Source organism: Salvelinus sp. IW2-2015, linkage group LG26, assembly GCF_002910315.2.
Source record: "Salvelinus sp. IW2-2015 linkage group LG26, ASM291031v2, whole genome shotgun sequence".
NCBI classification, from domain to species: Eukaryota; Metazoa; Chordata; class Actinopteri; order Salmoniformes; family Salmonidae; genus Salvelinus; species Salvelinus sp. IW2-2015.
In genome coordinates, this window is record NC_036866.1 from 44,989,553 (window position 1) to 45,015,970 (window position 26,418).

Below are 26,418 nucleotides of genomic sequence, written 5' to 3' on the forward strand. Positions count from 1 at the left end.
ATTGTCTCTTCTTAGTGAGGAGCTCCTCTCAGGGGGCCAGCATATTGCAGAGGTAAGGTATGCCTACCATAATGCTTGCCATAAATAATAATCCCATAAAACAAAAAGACAATGGCTCCCTCCCAAATTGCAACCTCTTCCCTATGTAGTGGACTTCCTTTGACCAGGGCTCCAATCAAAAGTAGTGCACTATATAGCGTAAAGGGTGCTATTTAGGACATTGACAATAAACCTGTTGAGGGTATAATATCTGCATGGTAGTTAAACTCTAACAGAGGAGAGAGCTATAGCAGCCTGCAGGCTAATTCAGCCTCTGCTGAGTCTCAGGGAATAGGGCAGCGTGCCAAACGGCACCCTATAATAGCATTCCCTATATAGCCCCATAGTTTCTGGTGAAAAAAATAGGGTCCCATTTGGGACGAGGAGGAAGAGGATCTAGACTGCAGCATGTAGATACTGCAGTGTGGAGACTACCAAGTCTCAGATGGACCATTACAGGCACGCACACACACACTAGACCATTAGAGACTAGCTTTAATGTGCGCTGATAAGCATACAGGGAGCTAGGAGCTGCTGCTCGTGGCATGGCATCATCTCTCTCCTTTGTGTGTGTGTGTGTGAGAATGTTACATGGGACCCTGGTGGACTACTGTACAGTATATAGATCCTCACTCAGCCCCTACCATGGCCTCCACCCTAGTAATAGACTATTCTCTCTGATACCGGACGGCAAGTGGTACCGGAGTGCCAAGTCTAGGTCCAAGAGGCTTCTAAACAGCTTCTACCCCCAAGCCATAAGACTMCTGAACATCTAATYAAATGGCTACCCAGAMTATTTGCATTGTCCCCCCCTTTACGCCGCTGCTACTTTCTGTTATTATCTATGCATAGTCACTTTAATAACTCTACCTAGATGTACATATTACCTCAATTACCTCGACTAACCGGTGCCCCCGCACATTGACTCTGTACCCGGTATCCCCTGTATATAGTCTCACTATTGTTATTTTACTGCTGCTCTTTAACTACTTGTTACTTTAATTTCTTATTCTTACTCATATTTTTTAAACTGCATTGTTGGTTAGGGGCTTGTATTAAGCATTTCCCTGTAAGGTCTATCTGTACCTGTTGTATTCGGCGCATGTGACTAATACAATTTGACTTGATTAAGCACCTCATAACATCTTAATGGGAATCCCAGGCCTGCTCCTAAGTGATTACACAACCAAGAGCTCCATGCATGCTGCTATAACAGACACGATCTATCTACCTGGTCCCAGATATTTTTGGTCTGTTTTGCCAACAGTGTTAGGGGTGACAATGGCAATAGGAGACAAGGTTATATACTGAGTAGGGCTGGGAATTGCCAGGGACCTCACAATACAATATTACCACGATACTTAGGTGCTGATATGATATGATGTCCCAAACATATTGCTCACCCTAGCCTGCTGCAGTGGGACAAGACAGAGCCATAACAACGAGTTTTGATCAGTCATGGAAATATAGGGACAAATACTGGAGTTTTGGTGAAGGTGCAGACAACAAGTGCAAAAACAATATTGCGATATTGTCAAAATGACACGATATATCATCAAGAATAATATTCCGATATGTAACAATCGATTTCCCCCCCTCCATCACTAACATAGCAGATGCCATTCGTCCTGGGCCTGCATTGCAGCTTAAAAAGCTAACCAGGACTTTTCTGTGTTTATTTATTTGAGAGCTTTATGCGAAATACAGCTCGCCTCTCTGATCCTTTAATATCCTTACGTGTTTAAGTAAGTATGACTTTACACTTGACTGGTCCATAACAAATCACCAAAAGAACAGCTGGATTCCTCTGCATGCACACAGACACACACACATGCACACACACACAGACACACTCGCTCTATGCTCTCAGATAAGGCTATGGTGTTTAGCTTTCACAGCACACACAGCTTTGCGTTTAGTGTGTGCCTGGACCTTGGATTCGTCAAACCATTTCACAATCACAGTCTTTTTGTCGGATTAGATTTGTCCTATTTCTCGAAAACACAGCTTAGCGCTAAAACAATTCTATRCACAAGGATGTGAAACAGAGAATGATATCAATACCATACTGCTCTCTCAATCAATAGATAGCTCTGAGTATTTGGGACAAGGTGCGAAGAGGGAAGGCAGGAAGCCTCGAGGTAAATACAAACACTAGTCTATGTGAACAAGGAGAGCAGTCGGAACTCAGGAGATCTACAGTGGAGACTACCACCTCACCTCAGTGTCTCATTGAGGGAGATAACAGGAGAAATAAACGTCGCATCTGATACAGGCTGTTAGTGTCCCCAGCAACCTGGAAATAGTTGGTAAGTACACAACAAACACAATAATTGTGATTTCTCCAGATTGAATGTAATATAATAACTGTTATGTCTACTTTAAGGAATAATAGACTGGTTCTGTGTCTTAGGCTGAGTTTACACAGGCATTTAAAAAATATATATATAATTAAAAACGAATTGCTCTTTGGACCTATCAGATCAGCTCTGAAAAATATATGATGTGAATGGTCAAAAGATCAATTAGTGGAAAAAAATWTCAGAATTGGGCTGCCTGTGTAAACACAGCCTAATTGGTTCGACTATCAACCTCATCTAAAAGGCAATGGGGGTAAAAATTGACAACAAATAGACCTGTTATTTAAATATAAGAACTAGAATAGACCCCAAATAACACATTTGTTCACAATTTGTTAGACTAATTTCTAAACCCAGAGGCCCAAACATTGCCATACTTCCGGGAACACCTCGTGAAGAAGACTCGATAGACCAGACAGGGGTTTGGGGATTCAATGGGAGAAATGACATTTTTGTCTTTAGTTGTTCATTTTCTCCTAATCTAAAGCCAAAACCTAGTTTCGAGCCAATGTCTGAAGTAGCTGAACATGTTATTACTCCAACCTCGTGAAAGTGACACGTATTCATTTCAGTCAAAAAAACGGCACGAGACAACCGTTAGGCCTGATGACGCGTTTCTGCACATTAGCTTAGCTAGCCAACATCACAATGACATCGCCTATAAGCATGATCAAGAATTTCTATTGGAGAGGGCAGTTTCTGGATATCCTAGTTTGTAGTGTCTTTGCTAATTCCACACTGTTTCTCAATTACCTGAAAATAAAATGACAGTTCGCCGACTGTTTTTGTCACCATACAGCCTCCCCCACATCACCCCAGAGTGAGCCGAGCATCTCTCTCAGCTTCTCTCTCGGTGCTTCTTAATTAGTGTTGTCTCAAGGAAGACAAAGCAATGCGGAGCTGAGCAGTGCTGACTGAGGTGATGACTGTAGTCTCAGTGAACTCAAACCTTCTCCACGGTACAGCACACCTCATATATGCAATGCAATTATCTCGACCTAGCAATTGAAATTATACGTTTCTCACTCAGATGCCTTGGAGCACTTTAAGGCACCCTGTTCCCTATTTAGTGCACTACTTTTGTTGACCAGAGCAAAAGTAGTGCACTACAAAGGGAATAGGGTGCCAATTGGGACACAGCCCAAAACACTTTAAAAACTCACTCTGTTTTGCTTAGCTTCAAGTTCCTCGGGCGTACACATCATGGTGTACACATCACGGCGTACACATCGCAGACAATCTGAAATGGTCCACCCACACAGACAGTGTGGTGAAGAAGGCGCAACAGCTCTTCTTTAACATCAGAAGAATGAAGAAATTTGTCTTGGCCCCTAATTTGTCTTGGCCCCTAACACACTTTTACAGATGCACCATTGAGAGCATCCTGTCGGGCTGTATCACTGCCTGGTACGGCAACTGCACCGCACGCAACCGCAGGGCTCTCCAGAGGGTGGTGCGGTCTGCCCAACGCATCACCGATCACACTACCTGCCCTCCAGGACACCTACACCCGATGTCACAGGAAGGCCAAAAAGATCATCAAGGACATCAACCACCCGAGCCACGGCCTGTTCACCCCGCTATCATCCAGAAGGCGAGGTCAGTACAGGTGCATCAAAGCTGGGACTGAGAGACTGAAAAACAGCTTCTATCTCAAGGCCATCAGACTGTTAAATAGCCATCACTAGCCGGCCTCCACCCAGTACTTGCCCTGAACTTAGTCACTGTCACTAGCCGGCTACCACCCGGTTACTCAACCCTGCACCTTAGAGGCTGCTGCCCTATGTACATAGTCATGGAATCAGTGGTTACTTTAATAATGGAACACTCGTCACTTTAATAATGTTTACATACCGGTTTACTAATTTCATATGTATATACTGTAATCTATTCAATGCCACTCTGACATTGCTTGTCCTAATATTTATATATTTCTTAATTCCATTCTTTTACTTTGAGTTTTGTGTGTATTGTTGTGAATTGTTATATACTACTGCACTGTTGGAGCTCTGAACACAAGCATTTCGCAACACCCGCAATAACATCTGCTAGATACAGTATGTGCACGTGACCAATACAATTTGATTTGACATAAGAATGATTTGATTTGACCTACCTACACCGGCGTCAAATAGGACACTTACTCGGCTAGACTCTCTTGTTCGCAGCAAGGCCAGATCCGTTCTAGACCTGACAGGGTTGATACCCGGACTGCATTCTTTATAAAAAATTGGACTTGCTACTTGCACACTCAGTATTATAGAAACAATCTCTAAACATAGGCTGAGCAATAGGCTTGATTTCGTAAGCTCCTTATAATATAGGATACTGAAATAGCATGGATAGGGCTACATTGAAATGTTTCTTTCAGAAGAAATGTGAAAAGCGTATGCATAACCATGGTAGCAATTGAAAGGGAACGGTTTGGAGATAATGGGAAAATGTGAGTACACAGCCAAAGGTGAGTACACAACAGTTCACCCGACACAAGACTGAATCCAAACAYGACACTGTTRATTTSATGTTCATTTGACATTTACTGTACTTTTCGCAGCATTTGTTGATAACGTAAATCTGAAAATACTCCGGATACATTCAATGACATGATGTTCCTGGAAAATGTGGGACAGGTGCAACATAAGACAAAACAATTACAAGGATTTGAGTGAGAGGAATAACTGGTGTCTCCAAGTGGCCACAAAGTGTGCACAGTTCCTAAGCAATTTCAATGCCCTTTTATGACTCAAAGAAGAGTCTTCAACTATTAGATACTTTTTTKGAGCTCTCCTAGCGGTGCCGTTGAGGAATTTGAGCAAGCACACTTGTAGTTGTTTTGTTCGGGAACAATCACACAATTACTGTTGTTGCTTAGGCAATCCAAAAACGGTCCCATAATTAATCACAATCTGGGTCAGGTGGGAATGATTTGGAAGATTGTTCTATTGCCAACATGACTAGCTAAGTTATAAAATACGATCTTACAGTGTTACCTGTCAAAAGAAAAGAAAAAAAAAAATTGGGGGTGTGTATAGAAAGGAGTCATGATTGCATTCAGGTGCATGTGCGCCGGCTAATTTTCTTCACAATAAACAAACACAGGCTTATTCTATTCAGAACAACCCAGGGTATGACGTCATGTCATCTTGGAGCTGTCCATCAAACAAAGTGATCATAAACGTCGACACTGCGTGAGCTTTATGATTTGGAAATGTGAAGTGCACATTTCCCCGGGTTGCTTGGCTTGCTTGTACGACATCAAAGAGGTATTTTATTATAACTCCTCGACGTCTTACCTTTCAAAATACATAGAGTCCTTTTACTTTACAGCATTTCCCTCACTCAGACAACCAAAAATGTGCTAAAGAGTTGCCCAATTACCCGGAAGGGATAGGGGCATCTTCTCATTGCGCGTGTCGCTCAAGTTCAGCTCGGTTGTCAGTCAAAACCGATACAGCACTTTAAAGAGCAGAGCTCTGACGTCATGTATAGCATGATACTGTACAGTCATTACGTTATAATTTAGGAGCTTATTACTGCCCAAATCTGACATTTTCAACCCGTATACAGTATAAGTGTAAAGGGTTACCAACACCCCCCAGCCCCCACCCTGCCCAATTTGCCAGTTACCCACTGATATGTATAAAAGGGGTATAACTGCAAGAAAGTGGTAAATAAGAGGCTGTTTGAAAGGGGGTGATATAAACATTGCCTTTGTTTTTTTAACATCTTCTGTCAGAAATGGGTAATACAGTCAGTCACACAGACACGCACAAGCTTTGCTGACAGCCAGTGTACGTGCCTAGCTTGCTAACTGAACATGGTCCCCACAAACAGCAGGGCTAGTCAGGGCCAGTCAGCCCTAAGGATAACCAGGGCAGGGTGATGGAGACGTGTACGAACATCAGACAAACCGATCGTGTCACCTTATATTTGCCCTCGTGACTCTGCCTTTCGACCCCACACTCCTCTCCTCAAGGCTGCATAACTCCCTGTAACTCCCAACAAAACAACCTTCCAGGGCTGGGAATTGCCAGGGACGATATTATCACGATACTTAGGCGCCGATACGATACGTATTGCGATTCTCATGATTCTATATGTATTGCAATTCATTACTGTGATTTCATTGTGATTCCATGGTCCAAACATATTGCTCACCATATTGTCTGCTGCAGAAGGACTAGCGAGAGCCATGAGAAAACGAGTCCCTCCCTGGYCCCCCCCCCCCCCCCCCCCACTCTCCCTCTTTCACTCCCACCTGTCAGACTGTCTTCTAGTAAACTGCCATTACATTGTTAATGACTGTTGTTGGGTAGAAGTGGATAAGTGTCTAAGACGGATCACTGTTCAACAATTATCAATCTACAGCAGTGGGGAAACCAAGCAGGCAGTCAAATAATAGATCAGTCTATCACAAAATGCCTGTGGTAAATTACCTCATGAATCTGGGTAGGAGTTTGTGTGTGTGTGTGTGTTGTTAGTGTTCCAGCCAGCAGTCAATCCTGTCAAAAAAACAACAATAAAACATCACTCACTCATTACAGAATTCCAATTCATGTTTTAGAAGATTCTAGAATTAAAGACGCACTCTCAATCTTGTGTACAATTTCAGACACTAGTTTCGAAAGTGGTGCTCACGAGCCAAGACGGGTCCCCGTTTTTTTGTGTACTACGTCATCCAAATGTCTACTACGTTATTCATTTTGTGTGATATATCATACACATTTAGCAATTCGTGTGATATTTTACGAATCGAATTTGTGCAATATGTTACCAATATGTTGTGCTTAAGATCTCGGACTGCATCTTTAAAACTCTGTGGTCCTTCCCTGCTATTCAGCCTAAAAGAGTAAAGACCTAAAGTTACTCCTCACAGAGCTTCTAAATAATTTATTCTCTTCAGCCCAAACCTCAAAGAATCCTCGTGTTTGTCACCTTCTGAAGCAAGCCACAAAAGAATAACACTTTACCTCTCTCCAGACTCCTTATTGGGAAATAGCACTGAACATTGGGCATTTAAATAACTTTGCTCTTTCCAACAAAAGCATTAAAGATCAATCCAATTCCACAGTCATTAATAAAATGTCACTTTGTCTTTTGATATATGCCACAGAAATATGACATTTCAAGGGTTTGATGAAAAGGTTGAGATATTCTTAAAGATATTGCTCTTTCTATAGGGACTTAACAAGGAGGGAGGTTCTTCCAATGAGGTATAAGAAGCTCTCACTCACTGATACCGAGTGTACCGAAGTTCTGCTCATATTTGCATTTTATTTTTATTTTTTATCTCTCTGCACCTTAGCAGCCTGGTTGATTCCCACAAATCTACAGCAGGTCTCACCCCACCCAGGAGGGGCTGAGGAAACACGCAGCCCAATGACTGGTGAAATTACAAAAGCCCGAACGAGAAAGTAAGCTACAGTATACTGTCAATATCCATAGAGTAAACGGTGTTGAAAGTAAGATCTGCTCTACCTATTAAGTCAAACTATTTTCCTGTGGGCATCGAACATTCACCCAGAAAAACATCCCATATCATCAGTGTCCCCAAAGTAAAATTCTGAAAATGATTAGAAAATTAAAGTGAAGTGACACCCCAGGCTGCATATCAAAAGGGCACTCACTACCTATGGTGATAAGTGGTTTGTGAAGTGCGTGGGGCGCATGCCAAATTGCGTCCTGTTCCTTACATCGGGTATGGGCAACTTTGATGTGAGTGGGGGCCACAAAACATCTGAACTCATCATGAGAGGCCACAGTTACTTGCGGGTTCAAAATGCTTCAAGCTCTGTCAAATTGGCTGTTGATAATTGCTAGAGAACCATTTTCGGGTCTTACCATAGATTTTCCAGTCGATTTAAGTCAAAACGGTAACTCTGCCACTGAGGAACATTCACTATTTTCTTGGTAAGCAACTCTAGTGTATATTGGGCACTGTGTTTTAGGTTATTGTCCTTCCTTTTTAAGTAATTTGTAAAAAAAAAAGAAAAAAAAAAGAAGATATTATCCATTATATAAAAGATATTATATATTATCCAAAATTCGAAATTTAATCAATTTAAAATGCAGGCGGTAACACAACACGATGTGGAAAAAGTCAAGGGTTGTGAATACTTTCTGAAGGCATTGTATATGGGTATACTTTACTTCCATCGGCAATACTCACAATTCTATATGTACTGTGATTTGATAATGTGCACTGATAAGCATACAGGGAGCTGGTGCTGGTGGCATAGCATCTTCTCTCTCCTTTGTGTGTGTGTGTGTGTGTGTGTGTGTGTGTGTGTGTGTGTGTGTGTGTTGTGTTGTGTGTCTGTGTGTGTGTGTGTGTGTGTGTGTGTGTGAGAGAGAATGTTACATGGGACCCTGGTGGATAAGAAGCCCAGGAGACCTCTACTGTACAGTATATAGATCCTCACTCAGCCCCTACCTTGGCCTCCACCCTAGTAATAGACTATTCTCTCTGCTACCGGACAGCAAGTGGTACTGGAGCACCAAGTCTAGGTCCAAGATGCTTCTAAACAGCTTCTACGCTCAAGCCATAAGACTGCGGAACATCTAATCAAATGGCCACCCAGACTATCGCTATTGTTATTTTACTGCTGCTCTTTAATTACTTGTTACTTTAATTTCTTAATCATATTTTTTTTAACTGTATTGTTGGTTAGGGGCTCGTAAGTAAGCATTTCACTCTAAGTTCTACACCTGCTGTATTCGGCGCATGTGACTAATAAAATTTGATTTGAAGTAAAGCCCTACTATTGCTAGCTAACGCTACGAATGGAATATACAGTACCAGTCAAAAGATTGGTTACACCTAGTCATTCAAGAGTTTTTCTTTAATTTGACCATTTTCTACTTTATAGAATAATAGTGATGACGTCAAAACTATGAAATAACACATATGGAATCATGTAGAAACCATAAAAGGGTTAAACAAATCAAAATATATTTTAGATTTTAGATTCTTCAAAGTAACCACCCTCATGTGGCTGGTTGAGAGAATGCCAAGAGTGTGCAACGCTGTCATCAAGGCAAAGGGTAGCTACTTTGAAGAATCTCAAATATATTTTGATTTGCTAAAAATGTTTTGGTTACTACATGATTCCATATGTATTATGTCATAGTTTTGATGTCTTTACTATTATTCGACAACGTAGAAAATCGTAAAAAATAAAGAAAAACCCTGGAATGAGTATGTGTGTGAGGATCAATGCTGGAAACGAGAAGCAAGTACAGGGAGTGAACATTTAATAAGCTACGGACATGAAACAGAACAGGAACAGCGTCTGGACAGGGGAAAAATAACGACATCAGTGCTGACACAGGGAACAAACTGAGGAGCAGACAGATATAGATGGGGTAATCAACAAAGTAATGGAGTCCAGGAGAGTCCAATATGCGCAGTTGCGCGTAATGATGGTGACAGGTGTGCTTAATGAAGGGCAGCCGGAGAGCAGGAGCCGGCGTGACAAGGTGTGTCCAACTTTTGACTGGAACTGTATATATTTTTACAAATTGATACTTGGGGTCAAAGTATCGTTATAATATCGTCCAAAATAATATTGCGATACAGTTACGTATCACCCCCATGCGCCCCCCCACACTAATCAGTAGATCCAACAGTGTCTTCTCTTTCTGCCCTGATGGAATATTTCCTCATAATTCCTGCCAGCCAGAATTGCCAGCAGCTCTGACTCTGGGCTATTTCATCAGCAAAGCTGCGTACTCAAATAAAAAGGAGCAGAATAAAAAAAAAAAGGCAGAATTTTAAAAAAAAGTTTGAAAAGATGAGGGACAGGAAGAATGTGATTTTTAGCTCTAACAATCCATTCTTGCACCATATCAGGCTCTGGAACGCTTCATTGATGACGTGTTCCTTCTATTCCAGGGCACAGCAGAGGAACTTCATCGATTCCACTCCTTCATCAATACAAAGAGCGAACATTTGAAATTCACCCTCACTTTTGATGCGCATGAAACAAGTTTTCTTGACCTGATGATTAAGAGGAAGGGGGGGTGGCTTTACCACAGACCTATACAGGAAGCCGACGGACAGGAATTCCGTGTTACACGGAGACAGCTTCCACACCACACCCCTAAAAAAAGAGCCTCCCCATCAGCCAATACAGTCGCATACGCAGGATTTGTAGTACAGAGTGACTATGACAAACAAGCCTGCTATATGGATGAGCGTTTCAGACAGCGGGGTTACCCAGAGGAATGGCTACAGGGCGTAAGGGATCGTTACAAAAATATGACCCAGGATGACAGCCTCATGCCCAAACTACCCCTCCCTCCTGACCAACGCGTTCAATGCTTCATTCAGTACTCTCCACATTGGTAAATAGTTTGACCACATCATAAATAAAACACTGGCACATCTTGAGCACTGATCCACAACAGGAAAAGACGTTTAAAGAACCTCCGCAGGTAGTCTTCAGACGCGCCCCCAACATCAGTCAAACGGCSGTGAGGTCTGATCTTCCACCAGCGCCACGTAGTATCCTCCTAGACAATGTGCCCGGACGGTAATTATAGATGTGGCCGATGTACCCTGTGTAACTTTACGAACAAATGCCCAATGTTCAATCACTCTACTACAGGCAGGGCCATTAAGATTAAGGGCATCATTACATGTTCCACAAAAAAACGTGATATACCTGATCAAGTGTATTTGTGGTCTATGCTATGTGAGAACAACAAAACGAGCTCTGACAACAAGGATAGCAGAACACAGGAGTAATATCAGGAACCTTGACCGGAGAAACCCTGTGGCTGCGCATTTCATGGAGGCTCGTCACAACATCAGCTCTCTTAGATATATTGGTGTCGAACATGTTAAGACTCGTAGGAGGGGGGGGGATACTGATAATCTAGTACTGAGAAGATAATTGTATTGGATTCACCGTTTGTGTACCATGTCTCCTAAAGGTCTGAACCAAGAGTTTGATATCAGACCATTTCCTACATGGCCCCGAAGGAGATGGCTGACATTTTACAATCCCGAAACCAATTGTGCTGTGTTTTTTTCCGCAGTTTTATAACTTATTTTGTACATAATGTTTCTTCCACAGTGTATTATGACCGACAAGAGCTTCTAGATATCAGGACAGCGATTAACCACCTCGTACTCGAGGAATATTTTTTCTTAAACGAGTAGGACGGGAAGGATTTACTTCAGACGCCTGACAAGGCCCTCATCTCCGTCATTCGCAAGAAACTGAGATATCGAGGGCGAAGGTCCGGGTGCCTTGTAAGGATCCGCCGCCCGAGAGGGAAATCTACCTTTACCATCGGTCCTATTAACCAATGTACAATCAATCGATAATAAAATAGACGAACTACGATCACGTATATCCTACCAACGGGACATTAAAAACTGTAATATCTTACGTTTCACCAAGTCATAGCTGAACGACAACATGAATAACATACAGCTGGCAGACTTTAAGCTTTTTCAGCAGGATAGAACAGCGGCCTCTGGTAAGACAAGGGCAAATATATGGCAAATAGAAATCTGAAATGGATGATGTTGAGAGATAGATGGGAGGGGTTGAATGGAGCTGAAGGGTGGGACTAATAACAAGATAAACAATGTAAAGCATATGGGATCTATAAAATGTATATAGGTTCGGAACTTTTGTGAAATAGCATAGTTACAAATAGAAATCAAACTGGATGGACATCAGAAATAGAGAAAGGACTAAGAACAAACAAGAGAGAACTATTGTAAAGTAGACTGTGTCTGTAAAATGTGTATAAGATGTATAAACTGAAGGTAAAAGCAGAAGTGTTTATTAGTTTACTCCAATTGGGGGATCGGTGGTAGGGTTTGCGGAGAATTATAATAAAGGTATATTCTTTAAAAAACATATGTATGTCTATATAGGTATGTGTATGTACAGTATATATGTGTATATGTATGCATGCGTGTATGGATATATATATTTACCCCAAAAATATGGGGGATTTGAAATGATGCAGACAATTACATTGAAAGCAACATTCTTTCCGCAATATTAAGCTGATCCAACCCTAAAAATAAAAAATAAAAATAAGGGGTGGCGGTATATTTGGGGTGGTGGTATATTTGTAAACAAAAGCTGGTGCATGAAATCTAAGGAAGTCTCGATGTTTTGCTCGCCTGAGATAGAGTATCTCATGATAAGCTGTAGACCACACTATTTACCAAGAGAGATTTCATCTGTATTTTTTGTAGCTGCCTATATACCAYCACAAACCGATGCTGGCACAAAGACCCCACTCAATGAGCCTCACACGGCCAAAAGCAAATAGGAAAACGCTCATCCAGAGGCGGCGCTCCTAGTGGCCGAGGACTTTAATGCAGGGAAACTTAAATCAGTTTTACCGAATTTCTACCAGCATGTTAAATGTGCAACCATAGGGGGGAAAAAACTCTAGACCACCTTTACTCCACACACAGAGACGCGTACAAAGCTCTCCCTCGCCCTCCATTTGGCAAATCTGACCATAATTCTATCCTCCTGATTCCTGCTTACAAGCAAAAACTAAAGCAGGATGCACCAGTGACTTGCTAAATAAGAAAGTGATCAGATGAAGCAGATGCTAAGCTACAGGACTGTTTTGCTAGCACAGACTGGAATATGTTCCGGGATTCTTTCGATGGCATTGAGGAGTACACCACATCAGTCACTGGCTTCATCAATAAGTGCATCGATGACGTTGTCCCCACAGTGACCGTACGTACATACCCCAACCAGAAGCCATGGGTTACAGGCAACATCTGCACTGAGTTAAAGGGTAGAGCTGCTGCTTTCAAGGAGCAGGACTCTAACCCGGAAGCATATAATAAATCCCGTTATGCCCTCCGACAAACCATCAAACAGGCAAAGCGTCATTACAGGACTAAGATTGAATCGTACTACACCGGCTCCGACGCTCGTTGGATGTGGCAGGGCTTGCAAACTATTACAGACTACAAAGGGAAGCACAGGCGCGAGCTGCCCAGTGACACGAGCCTACCAGACGAAGCATGCATGAGAGCATCAGCTGTTCCAGACGACTGTGTGATCACGCTCTCCGTAGCCAATGTGAGTAAGACCTTTAAACAGGTCAACATACACAAGGCCGCAGGGCCAGATGGATTACCAGGACGTGTACTCCGAGCATGCGCTGACCAACTGGCAAGTGTCTTCACTGACATTTTCAACCTGTCCCTGACTGAGTCTGTAAATCCATCATGTTTCAAGTAGACCACCATAGTCCCTGTGCCCAAGAACACTATGGTAACCTGCCTAAATGACTACCGACCCATAGCACTCACGTCTGTAGCCATGAAAGGCTGGTCATGGCTTACATCAACACCATTATCCCAGAAACACTAGACCCACTCCAATTTGCATACCGGGCACTCAACAGCACTCAACACTGCCCTTTCCCACCTGGACAAAAGGAACACCTATGTGAGAATGCTATTCATTGACTACAGCTCAGCATTCAACACCATAGTGCCCTCAAAGCTTATCACTAAGCTAAGGACCGTGGGACTAAACACCTCCCTCTGAAACTGGATCCTGGACTTCCTGACGGGGCGCCCCCAGGTGGTAAGGGTAGGTAACAACACATCCACCACGCTGAACCTCAACACGGGGGCCCCTCAGGGGTGCGTGCTCAGTCCCCTCCTGTACTCCCTGTTCACTCATGACTGCATGGCCAGGCCAGGCCCGACTCCAACACCATTCATCAAGTTTGCAGATGAGACAACAGTGGTAGGCCTGATAACCAACAACAATGAGACAGGCTATAGGGAGGAGGTCAGAGAGCTGGCCGTGTGGTGCCAGGACAACAACCTCTCCCTCAACGTGATCAAGACAAAGGAGATTATTGTGGACTACAGGAAAAGGAGGACCGAGCACACACCCATTCTCATCCACGGGGCTGCACATGTGTGTCCACATTACCAACAAACTATCATGGTCCAAACACACCAAGACAGTTGTGAAGAAGGCACAACAAAGCCTATTCCCGCTTAGGAGACTGAAAAGATTTGGCATGGGTTCTCAAATCCTCAAAAGGTTTTACAGCTGCACCATCAAGAGCATCCTGACTGGTTGCATCACTGCCTGGTATGGCAACTGCTCGGCCTACGACCGCAAGGCACTACAGAGGGTAGGGCATACGGCCCAGTGCATCACTGGGTCCGAGCTCCCTGCCATCCAGGACCTCCATACCAGGCGGTGCCCTAAAAATTGTCAAAGACTCCAGCCACCCTAGTCATAGACGGTTCTCTCTGCTACCGCAAGGCAAGCGGTACCAGAGCACCAAGTCTAGGTCCAAAAGGCTTCTTAACAGCTTCTACCCCCAAGCCATAAGACTCCTGAACAGCTAATCAAATAGCTACCCGGAGCCTCTTTTACACGGCTGCTGCTCTCTGTTTATTATCTATACATAGTCACTTCAACTCTACCTACATGTACATATTACCTCAATTACCTCGACTAACCGGTGCCCCCGCACATTGACTCTGTACCGGTAACCTCGCTATTGTTACTTTACTGCTGCTGTTTAATTAGTTGTTACATTTATTTTCTATCTTTTACTTGTCTATTTTTTACTTAACACTTTTCACTATAAGTTCTACTACACCTGTTGTATTCGGTGCATGTGACAAATACAATTTGATGTCACTGATTTGTCTTGCCTTCCAGGTCTCCTACTTGGTCAATTTTGTAAATGTACAGTACATTCTTTTCTGTAACTACTACATATGCCCATCTCATTGATATCACATTATCAGAGATACACATCTCACTGATATCAAATGATCAGACATACACAAATTGTTTTTGCTCCCACCATGGGTCATGTGCGTACTGGTCATGGTAAGGTGAAATGTGTTTATTTTTAGGAGGTGAGCACTCAGTTTGTTTGTTTGACCTGACGAAGATCCGTTTCGGATCGAAACTTTGTCAATAAAGTGGGAGCTTTAACAGTGTGCGGGCCTTCTTGTTCTATACTAGTATTCTTTATTAGCCCAGCGCCTATGTTTTTAAGGATGTGAGTATGACCACAAACTTTTCTATGGAAGCCAGAAATAAACCATTGTTCTCAGAGTGCTCATATACTGTAGAATGTCTAGTTATGCTGAAACCAAACATGAAAACTAGCCTCTATGTGTTAGAGAGAATATAATATACTGTGGTACAAAGCCTGTTCTGCAGTAAGACAATAGGAATCATGTTGCTTATGGTGAATTGTTGTAGGCTACTGTAAAGAAACAGAAGGATAACGCATCCAAGAAAAATCACCATATTCTGAGTCAGATAGTAGTCAGACAAAACCAGTTTCCCATCCAAGCACAAAACTTCTACTTTAGAGGCTAAGACTGCGGTAAGACTACAGTTTGCTGGTAAAATGATTCCTACAGTGCCTTCAGAAAGTATTCACACCCCTTGACTTTTTCCACACTTTGTTGTGTTTCAGCCTGAATTGAAATGGATTCAACTGAGATTTGTCATTAGACTACACACAATACCCCATAATGTCAAAGTGGAATTTTATTTACTTAAAATTACTTAAAAATGAACAACTGAAATTAATAAGTACTCAACCCCTTGGTTAAGGCAAGAGTAAATCAATTCAGGAGTATACATTTGCTTAACAAGTCACGTAATAATTTGCATGGACTCACTCTGTGTGCAATAACAGTGTTTAACATAATTTTTTCATGACTACCTCATCTCTGTATCCCACACATCTGTACACTCTTAGAAAAAAAGGGTTCTTCAGCTGTCACTTTATTCCCAGTTAAATGTACATACTGTATCTACCTCAATTACCTCGTACACCTGCAAATTGACTCTGTACTGGTACTCCTTGTTTATAGCGAAGTTATCATTGCTCATCGAGTATCTATTATTCATTTTACTATTACGTGTTTAACTTTTCGATTATTTCTCTATTTTCTTTCTCTCTGCATTGTTCGGAAAGGGCCCGTAATTAAGCATTCCACTGTTAGTCCACGCCTGTTTACGAAGCATGTGACTAACACAATGTCATGTAATTGTATTTGATTCCTCTGTTTACATGGTTGAAACTAGAATCTAGCCTTCGACAGTAAAACAATAGAGTGATCATGGTAGATCAAATGTCTTGTCAACCAGCAACCTTCAACCGCTATACAGAATCTTATTGATTCATCAACTGTGTGATTCATCCTGTTTTCTTTTGTAATATCCCTGGTAGGCTGTGGACTTTGTGTCATTTCATTTCCCCTGGCTCTTCGTCCACATAAAGCCTGGTTTAAAGCTACAGTCTGTGATTCAAAAATCAACAAATAGGGACACCGCCACTTGTTTTGGTACATCATTGAGGAATGTGGCTATAGTAAATGAACCTTATATTTTGGGTTATGATAAAGACAGACAGTGGTACTCCAAAGGTATTGAAATTATACAATGACTATGAGGTTAAAATGCAGACTGTCAGCTTTAATTTGAGGGCATTTTCAATCATATCGGGTGGAATGTTAAGAAATTACAGCACTTGTGGCACATAGTCCCCCGATTTAAGGGGACAAAAAGTATTGGGACAAATTCACTTAAACAATATGTGTATTAAAGTAGTACAAAGTTAAAGGTGCAATATGTAGAAATAGCCATTTCCTGGTTGCTAAAATTCTAATAGTTCGCTAATTTAAGTTTATGTGACAAAACAAGCAAGTAGAGAATCCTTGTACCATCTAAACCTCTGTGAAATATTTTTCAATAACCAAAAAGATTGTATTTTCAGCTGTTTGAAGCTGGTTTACAAAACTGAGAGTAAAAGATGCTAAAATGAAACTTAAGAACGGGAAGCATAGAAATAGCGCACATAGAACATATCTACTGCTTCTTAGACTTGCTGTCAATGCGAATGACATCTCTGTAACTCACATTTCTATGCCCAAAAAGTGACATATTACAGCTTTTAGTATTTGGTCACATATTCATAGCACCCAATGACTACATCAAGCTTGTGACTCGACACATTTGTAGGATGCATTTGCTGTTTGTTTTGCTTGTGTTTCAGATTATTTTGTGCCCAATAGAAATGAATGGTAAATAATGTATTATGTCATTCTGGAGTCACTTTTATTGTAAATAAGAACAGTATATGATTTCTAAACCCGCCTACATTAATGTGGATGCTACCATGATTATGGATAGTCCTGAATGAATCGTGAATGATGAGTGAAACAGTTACAGACGCACAAATATCATACCCCCAAGACATGCTAACCTCTCACCACTACAAATAACAAGAGAGGTTATCATACCCCCAAAATATATATCATACTCCCCAAAAATTCTAACCTCTCCATAATCATGGTAGCATTCACATTACTGCAGGCGTGTTAAGAAATATTCTGTTCTTATTTACAATAAAATTGACTCCAGAAATACATAATGCATTATTTACCATTCATTTCTATTGGGCACAAAATAATCTGAAACACAACCAAAACAAACAGCAAATGCATCCAAGAAGTTTGTAGAGTCACAAGTTTGATGTAATAATTTCATGCTAGGAATATGAAACCAAATACTAAACTTTTGACTACTTTAATACACATAAGTTAATTTGTACCAATACTTATGATCCCCTAAAATGGGGGGACTATGTACAGAAACTGTTGTAATTTCTAAACGGTTCACCCGATATGGATGAAAATACCCTCAAATTAAAGCTGTCAGTCTGCACTTTAACCTGTATTGTATCATTTCAAATCCAAAGTGCTGGAATACAGAGCCAAAACAACAAAAAACGTGTCACTGTCMCAATACTTTTGGAGCTCACTGTAGGTTAAATTATCCAAGAATCAATTGGTCTACATCAATAATTGAAATAACCATTGAACAGCTTCCCAAATCCCAGACTGCCTGCTCTAAGTCCAGCTCTCCCCTCCCTGAGCCTCTCCCCTCAGCCCACTCTTGACACAGACTGACAGACAAGATGAGAAATAAGGCTGAATTTCTGCTGGCCCTGACAGGACCCAATCCCTCATCTGCTGGGATTTATGGAAGAAAATCTAAGTTGTTCAGCTCCTTCCTCCAGCCTGCATAACGCACGCACACACACACACACACACACACACATACACACAATCTTGTGTCAGTGTTTGTGCTTCGGGGAGATCTAACAGAGACATCCATCCATCCTCCGAACCGTTTCCACGGCAGCCAGACAGGGTATTACTGCTTACCTCTGGGATGTATGGCTACATTTGGATGGGTAGCAGGGTGCATGTGTGTAACACACACACAGAGAGACATACAGAGTGAGTGAGTGGGGGGGGGGCAGAGAGACAGAGAGAACGAGTGAGAGAGAGAGAGAGAGAGAGAGAGTAAGAGAGAGAGAGAAAGAATGAGAGCAAGACAGAGAGCGAGAGAGTGAGACAGAGAGAGAGAGAGAAAGAGGGAAAAATAAGACATTTAAGATTAGATCTGACAGAGTGGATGTGGATATGTTGATGGGCCAGCCTGCCAGTGTTCAGGAGGCCGCAGCATGCTCCAGCATGTTCTCTCACCAGGAGCAGACTGGTTGACTATCTGTGTATCTGTCTGTCTATAGCATCTAATAGTAGGCATACCGTTCCCTTTGATCAAGCCAGAGTTGAGAGCTGACCTGGTCATTTAGATACTCAATATTTCATTTTGCAGCAAAAGATACACAATATATACAAAAGTATGTGGACACAGGTGGAGGCTAATGAGAGGAGGACAGCTCATAATAATGGCTGGAATGAGAGTGTAATGGAATGGTATCAAACACATGAAAACAAAACAAAAACATGTTTGATACGATTCCATTCACTCCATTCCGGCCATTATTATAAGACGTCCTCCATTCGGCAGCCTCTACTGGTTGACACCCCTTTAAATGAGTGGATTCAGCTATTTCAGCCACACCTGTTGCTGACAGGTGTTTAAAATTGAGCACACCGCCATGCAATCTCCATAGACAAACACTGGCAGTAGAATGGCCTTACTGAGGAGCTCAATGACTTTCAACGTGGCTCTGTTATAGGTTGCCACCTTTCCAAAAAGTCAGTTTCTTACATTTCTGCCCTGCTAGAGCTTCCCCAGTCAACTGTAAGTGCTGTTATTGTGAAGTGAAACGTCTAGGAGCAACAAAGGCTCCGAAGTGGTAGGCCACACAAGCTCACAGAACGGGACCGCAGAGTGCTGAAGTGTGTACCGCCAAAGAATCGTCTGTCCTCGGTTGCAACACTTACTACCGAGTTCCAAACCGCCTCCGGAAGCAACGTCAGCACAAGAACTGTTCGTCGGGAGCTTCATGAAATTTGTTTTCATGGCCGAGCAGCCGCACACAAGCCTAAGTTTACCATGCACAATGCCAAGCCTCAGCTGGAGTGGTGTAAAGCTCACAACCACTAGACTCTGGTTGTGAATCACGCTTCACCATCTGGCAGTCCGACAGACAAATTTGGGTTTGGCGGATGCCATCTGCCCCAATGCATAGTGCCAAATGTAAAGTTTGGTAGAGGAGGAATAATGGTCTGGGGCTGTTTTTCATGGTTTGGTCTAGGTCCCTTAGTTCAGGTAAAGGGAAATCTTAACGCCACAGCATACAATGACATTCTAGACGATTCTGTGCTTCCAACTTTGTGGCAATGCCACAAGCCCCTGTTCACAAAGCGAGGTCCATAGAGAAATAGTTTGTCGAGATCGGTGTGGAAGAACTTGACTGGCCTGCACAGAGCCCTGACCTCAACCCTATCGAACACTTTTGGAATGAATTGGAACACCGACTTGATTTTGAAATGAGATGTTCAACGAGCAGGTTTCCACATACGTTTGGTCATGTTGTGTAGCTCGTTAAATGGGCTCATTTTATAAGAGCAAGAAAAAGGCGTCAGGTAGCCTAGTGCTTAAGAGCATTGGGCCAGTAACTAAAAGGTCGCTGGTTTGAATCCCAGAGTCAACTAGGTGAACAATCTGCCGATGTGCCCTTGAGCAMGGTACTTAACCCCTAAGTCACAGGACAAGAGTGTCTGCTAAATGACTAAAATGCAAAAAAAAATATATATATAAAAAAGTAAAGAACTACCGACCGACATCTAATCTAGTTGACTGAAAATGATGCCCAATKAAATGTTTTCAACAAATGCAAAAATATAAACTAGTCGACATATTAAGACGACGTTTCTTTTCCATTTCCATGTACAATATTTTGTTTCTTGTCTATGATCACTATCACAAAGGCATGTGGTGTTGGCTTGGAAATATGGAAGCTTACAGTGTAAGCTACGCTCTCATCTGAGCCAAGGTTCTCTAACCTACTGTATCTACTTGTAGTACAGCCATATGGCAGAACAGAAGATACAGGCAGTGTTGAAAAGTGAAGGTGTTTAGACAGGCTGGTAGATTATCATGTTTGTAGCATGTCTCCCTGACCAATCCCTTGTGTCCTTGTAGCATGTCTCCCTGACCAATCCCCTGTGTCCCTGGAAGCAAAAAGAGGACCAAAGTGAAAGCAGTACTCTGCTCTCATCTCAGCCAAGGCAATCTCGTCTACAAAGGCTGTCCTTGTGATCTGGCCATAACTTCTAACCGGTTGGTTGATGGTAACGTTTGTACCATCTCTGACGGCTAGCATCCCCTTGTGGTTCTGAAAACCAAAGAGGGCCAAACATTTTCCTCGGAAACCACTGATTTAGTTATTTGATATCCAGGCACCTGGGGCAGACTAGAAATGTGACTTACACTAGAAATGTGAGTAGCTGAGACAGCTTAGGACCAGACAGAGGAGCTTGGCTAAAAGCACACTCCTCATTTCTCTCTGCTGACCTCCACCTCCACATAACAGCACAGGCTAAKTTACACTGGCCTCTGTCCTCCTTTCCCACCATTGTGGGTACTTGACAGCTTAGGCTATTTCTCCACCCAACACATAGGACACTCACAGCTGCTCGCAGACATGGTGGTAGAGCAGAAACAGAGGGAAATATTACCTCTAAATGTGGCTAGATTAACCCCTTCTCTTTCGGACATGATTCTTTATCGTGTGCTCCCCGATTCCTTACACCACAAAAGGTAGGCTATATACTATAAGTGTCAGGGAGAGATAGGGGTAGAGAGAAAGAGACAGAAGAGAGAGGGGGGGGGGAGACAGAGAAAAAACGAGAACGGGAACGAGAATGAAAAAGACAAAGAGAGAGAGAGAAAGAGAGGAAAGAGAGATGGGCCAATAAAGTAATGAAGTGTCATAATTTGCCTGTACAGATGGCAGACTTGGCGCCTTGCTGAATTCCATTGTTCGTGCAGAAAGTGTGCTGCAGAGTCTGCCAGTCACTTGAACACGGCAGCAGTGAGGAAGGAGAGTTCCTCTCACAACCTGTCAGCCCCACCACATTCTGAATGTATATGCCTTCTGACAAAAAGGAGCTGATAAGAGAATAACACAGTGTGGAATATAATTGGACGTGAACATCCACAACACAAACAGCTTGCTTTTCTTAAAGGCCCATTGCAGTAGTTTTTATATTAATATCAAATCATTTCTCTGTAACAATTAAGTGCATTATAAATGGGAAAACATTGCTTTTTGGGGGCAAAAAAACGATTTCTCAGGCAATAATTTTGCTAGGACTATCTAGGAGTGGTCTGAGTGGGGAGGGGGAAACTGAAATGAGCTGTTTGGCAGAGAGGTTTGGAACTCTTTCTTATTGGTCTATTAACCAATTTCCCGCATGGTGATTTCACCATGGAAAGCTGAAACTCCCGCCCGTGTAAACTTGATGATTAGAAGGTCCTGTGTAGATAGTATTTTCAACCAACAACTATCAGGGAATAACACTGTTCAAATGTTTTCACACTTTTATAGTGTTAGTTTCATCAGCTGTTGTACAATGTGATATAAAGCACAGGAAAAAAACAGAATTTTGACTGCACTGRGCCTTTAATCTAAATCGTTCATATTTGACAAGTAGACATTTCCATCCTCTCTCCCTCTCTCTCCAAGAGACAGCAAATGTTGTTTTCGTCATTTTCTTAAAATGTCTCGCTTGCTCYTAAAAGCATGTAGCATCTGACAAGACTCCCAGGGGAGGAATGAGTTAACAGCAATACAGAGATATGAAAAACCACTAAAGAAATACCTCTTTGCAGTCAAATGGGATACAAATAAGAGTTGAGGGGTATCCAGATATTCATACCGTCATACCGGGATATATGGTATTACTGGAAGTGCACACAAAAGGCGCTATTTATTTTGATGCACAAAACTTTTTAGGCAACAGAGATCTTGATCCAGGGAAGGGATTGATTGTCTCTGCTGTAAAACAAAGAAGCTTGATCTTACCATCTAGCAAGTTAGCAAACCAAATGCATAACTGGAGCCCTGAACTGGACATCATTTATTTGGCACATCTTAGATCGTTAACTTATAGTTATAAGCAGTGGCGTAGCACGCACCCCCGCAGCGCCCTCATGGGGGTATTTCTGGATGATAAACCACGATGCAGTTGTGTTCTATTTGTTCCTTCCCTGGGATAATACTCAACTAGCTCTCGCAGTCTCATGTCAGAATTAGACAATGTCCATCCGTGTTTCGAAGAAAAAAAAAATGAAAAAAAAAATGGCGAAGTTGTTGCAAATGTCAAATTTCAAAGTGTTTAAGGTTAAGTTCAGGCATTAACTCAGAATGGTTAAGGTAAGGGTTAAATGTTTGGGATAGGCTTAAAACGTAAACCTCAAAAAACAACTTTCTATCACTGGATTCAAACTTGCAACCTTTGGAATCCGAGGCAGATGCTTACGCACTTTCACCATCCCTGTCCACAACACCTGAGCAAAACAGAAACCTCTGCTTCCCCGTCATCTCCCGACGTCCTCAGACATGGATGGACGTTGAATACTGACTTGTATCACAGGTGACCTGGCTGTAATACTGTATTCACCAATGTTAATGTAGGCCTAGCCACACTTGTATGCCAATGGTGTGTTCCATACTTGAATGGGGGAGACGAGTGATATTGTTATAATGTAGGGCAGATGTCCAAACAGAATTCTGACCTCTGAGTGTGTGTGCGTGCATGCATGCGCTTTGGGTCCTCTTCCCTAAGCTCTAGCATCCTGTTCGGCCCATCCCCCAAATGCTTGTTCACATTTTCTCAACGTTCTCCGAAAAACCTKTCACAGAAATTCACACTTCTACTCATTACAAAACATTTCATTTAACTTCGCACTGTTCAGTGTATAAAAGAATACTGCATAGAATGGCTGATTTGCTCATATTTGCAAAGGCCTACCTGTGATTTGGCTGGAGGAATGGGAGGAAGGAATATACATGCAAAATGATCTGCATGTCATTGTGTCAGTAATAGGGAAAACACTGCATGAGACCTTCTTTACTCTTCAGTTAACAGACATACACTCTCCTTCCCTTTCGCACGCACGCACGCACAGCACACACACGCACGCACACAACACACCACTCTCCATCTCCCACAAACAACACACTGCTTATGTAAAAGTGTATGTAAATGTATATGTAAAATGTATGTATATGTAGCAGAAAGCTGTAACAAAACAAAGATATTTGTCCCCCGAAGAAGGGGGTGGTGGAGGGGTTAATAATTTTAAAAAATTAAAACACACACACACACACACACACACACACACACACACACACACACACACACACACACACACCACACACACACACACACACACACACACACACACACACCACACACACACACACACCACACACACCACACCTCCCCAACTTCAGGCACCAAACAGAATGTAAGGAGCACACATACTTTCCTTCCCTTTCTCACAAACTCTCTTGGTCTCCTTCACTCCCATAAACACACACCACTCTCTATCTCCCATAAACACACACCACTCTCTATCTCCCACAAACACACACACTGCTCCCAACTTTAAACACGTTCGGCACCAAACACAATGTAAGGAGTACCAGAAGGAGATAGGTTTTTGATATAGTTTGGCCTATATGAATCCTACCTTTGAGGCACATTTCATGAGTAGCAGACCCTTTTCCTTTCTTCCTGTGCAAATTAAATTTGCCTAAACCTACTGTCAAGTTGCCAGGTTGTTAGCTAGGTAAATGAAATGTATTGGTTACATCCACGTGTTTAGCAGATGTTATTGCGGGTGTAGCTAAATGTGCTTGTGCTTSTAGTTCCGACAGTGCAGAAATATCTAACAAGTAATATCACAACATATACCCAATACACACAAATCTAAGTAAGAAATGGAATTAAGAATAAATATATGGACGAGCAATGTCAGAGCTGTCACGGCCGACGTAAGAACTGGACCAAAGCGCAGCGTGGTGAGCGTACATATTCCTTTTATTAGGATGACGCAATCAAAACAATAAAAAAGACATAAAACAACCGTGAAGCTTAAGGCTATGTGCCACAAACAAAGTTAACTTCCCACCCTGAAAGGAGGGAAAAGGGCTACCTAAGTATGGTTCCCAATCAGAGACAACGGTAGACAGCTGTCCCTGATTGAGAACCATACCCGGCCAAAACATAGAAATAAAGAAACCTAGAAAACAAAACATAGAATGCCCACCCCAAATCACACCCTGACCWAACCAAATAGAGACATAAAAAGGCTCTCTAAKGTCAGGGCGTGACAAGAGCGGCATAGACTAAGAAACAGTGTCACACCCTGATCTGTTTCACCTGTCTTCGGGCTTATCTCCACCCCCCCTCCAGGTGTCGCCCATCTTCCCCATTATCCCCAGTGTACTTATACCTGTGTTCTCTGTTTGTCTGTTGCAGTTCGTTTTGTTTCGTCAAGCCTATCAGCGTTTTTTCCGGTGCTCCTGGCTGTCTCTAGTTCCTGYTTTCTAGCTTTCCTGGTTTTTGACCATTCTGCCTGCCCTGACCCTGAGCCTGCCTGTCGTTCTGTWCCTTGTTATACCACCCTGGATTACTGACCTTTGCCTGCCCTGACCCTGASCCTGCCTGCCATTCTGTAYCTTTCGGACTCTGCTCTGGACTACTGACCTCTGCCTGCCCCCTGACCTGTCGTTTGCCTGCCCCCGTTTTTGGAATAAACTTTTGTTACTTCGAAACTGTATGCATCTGGGTCTTCCCCTGAGCTTTGACATACAGTAGAGTAGTATAGAATACAGTACATACAGTTGAAGTTGGAAGTTTACATACACTTCGGTTGGAGTCATTAAAACTCGTTTTACAACCACTCCACAAATTTCTTGTTAAGTCAGTTAGGACATCTACTTTGTGCATGACACAAGTAATTTTTACAACAGTTGTTTACAGACAGATTATTTCACTTATAATTCACTGTATCACAATTCCAGTCGGTCAGAAGTTTACATACACTAAGTTTACAGTGCTTTTAAACAGTTTGGAAAAGTCCATAAAATGATGTCATGGATTTAGAAGCTTCTGATAGGCTAATTGACATCATTTGAGTCAATTGGAGTTGTACCTGTAGATGTATTTCAAGGCCTACCTTCAAACTCAGTGCCTCTTTGCTTGACATCATGGGAAAATCAAAAGAAATCAGCCAGTCTGGTTCATCCTTGGCAGCAAATTCCAAACACCTGAAGGTACCACGTTCATCTGTACAAACAATAGTACGCAAGTATAAACACCATGGGACCACGCAGCCGTCATACCGCTCAGGAAGGAGACGCCTTCTGTCTCCTAGAGATGAACGTACTTTGGTGCGAAAAGTGCAAATCAATCCCAGAACAACAGCAAAGGACCTTGTGAAGATGCGGGAGGAAAGTACCAAAGTATCTATATCCACAGTAAAACGAGTCCTATATCGACATAACCTGAAAGGCCGCTCAACAAGAAGGACAACTGCTCCAAACCGCCATAAAAAAGCCAGACTACGGTTGCAACTGCATATGGGGACAAAGATCGTACTTTTTGGAGAATATCCTCTGGTCTGATGAAAAAAAAATAGAACTGTTTGGCCATAATGACCATCGTTATGTTTGGAGGAAA

General features: G+C 42.3%; 1 long non-coding RNA gene across 1 annotated transcript; it reads left to right on the forward strand.

Moving 5' to 3' along the window:
* Positions 1-1,971: 1,971 nt before the first annotated feature.
* LOC139023070 (uncharacterized) lies at positions 1,972-26,181 on the forward strand. The gene is made up of 3 exons (XR_011474218.1): positions 1,972-2,348; positions 3,765-3,998; positions 25,216-26,181. It is a non-coding gene; the product is annotated as an uncharacterized lncRNA (long non-coding RNA).
* Positions 26,182-26,418: the final 237 nt, after the last annotated feature.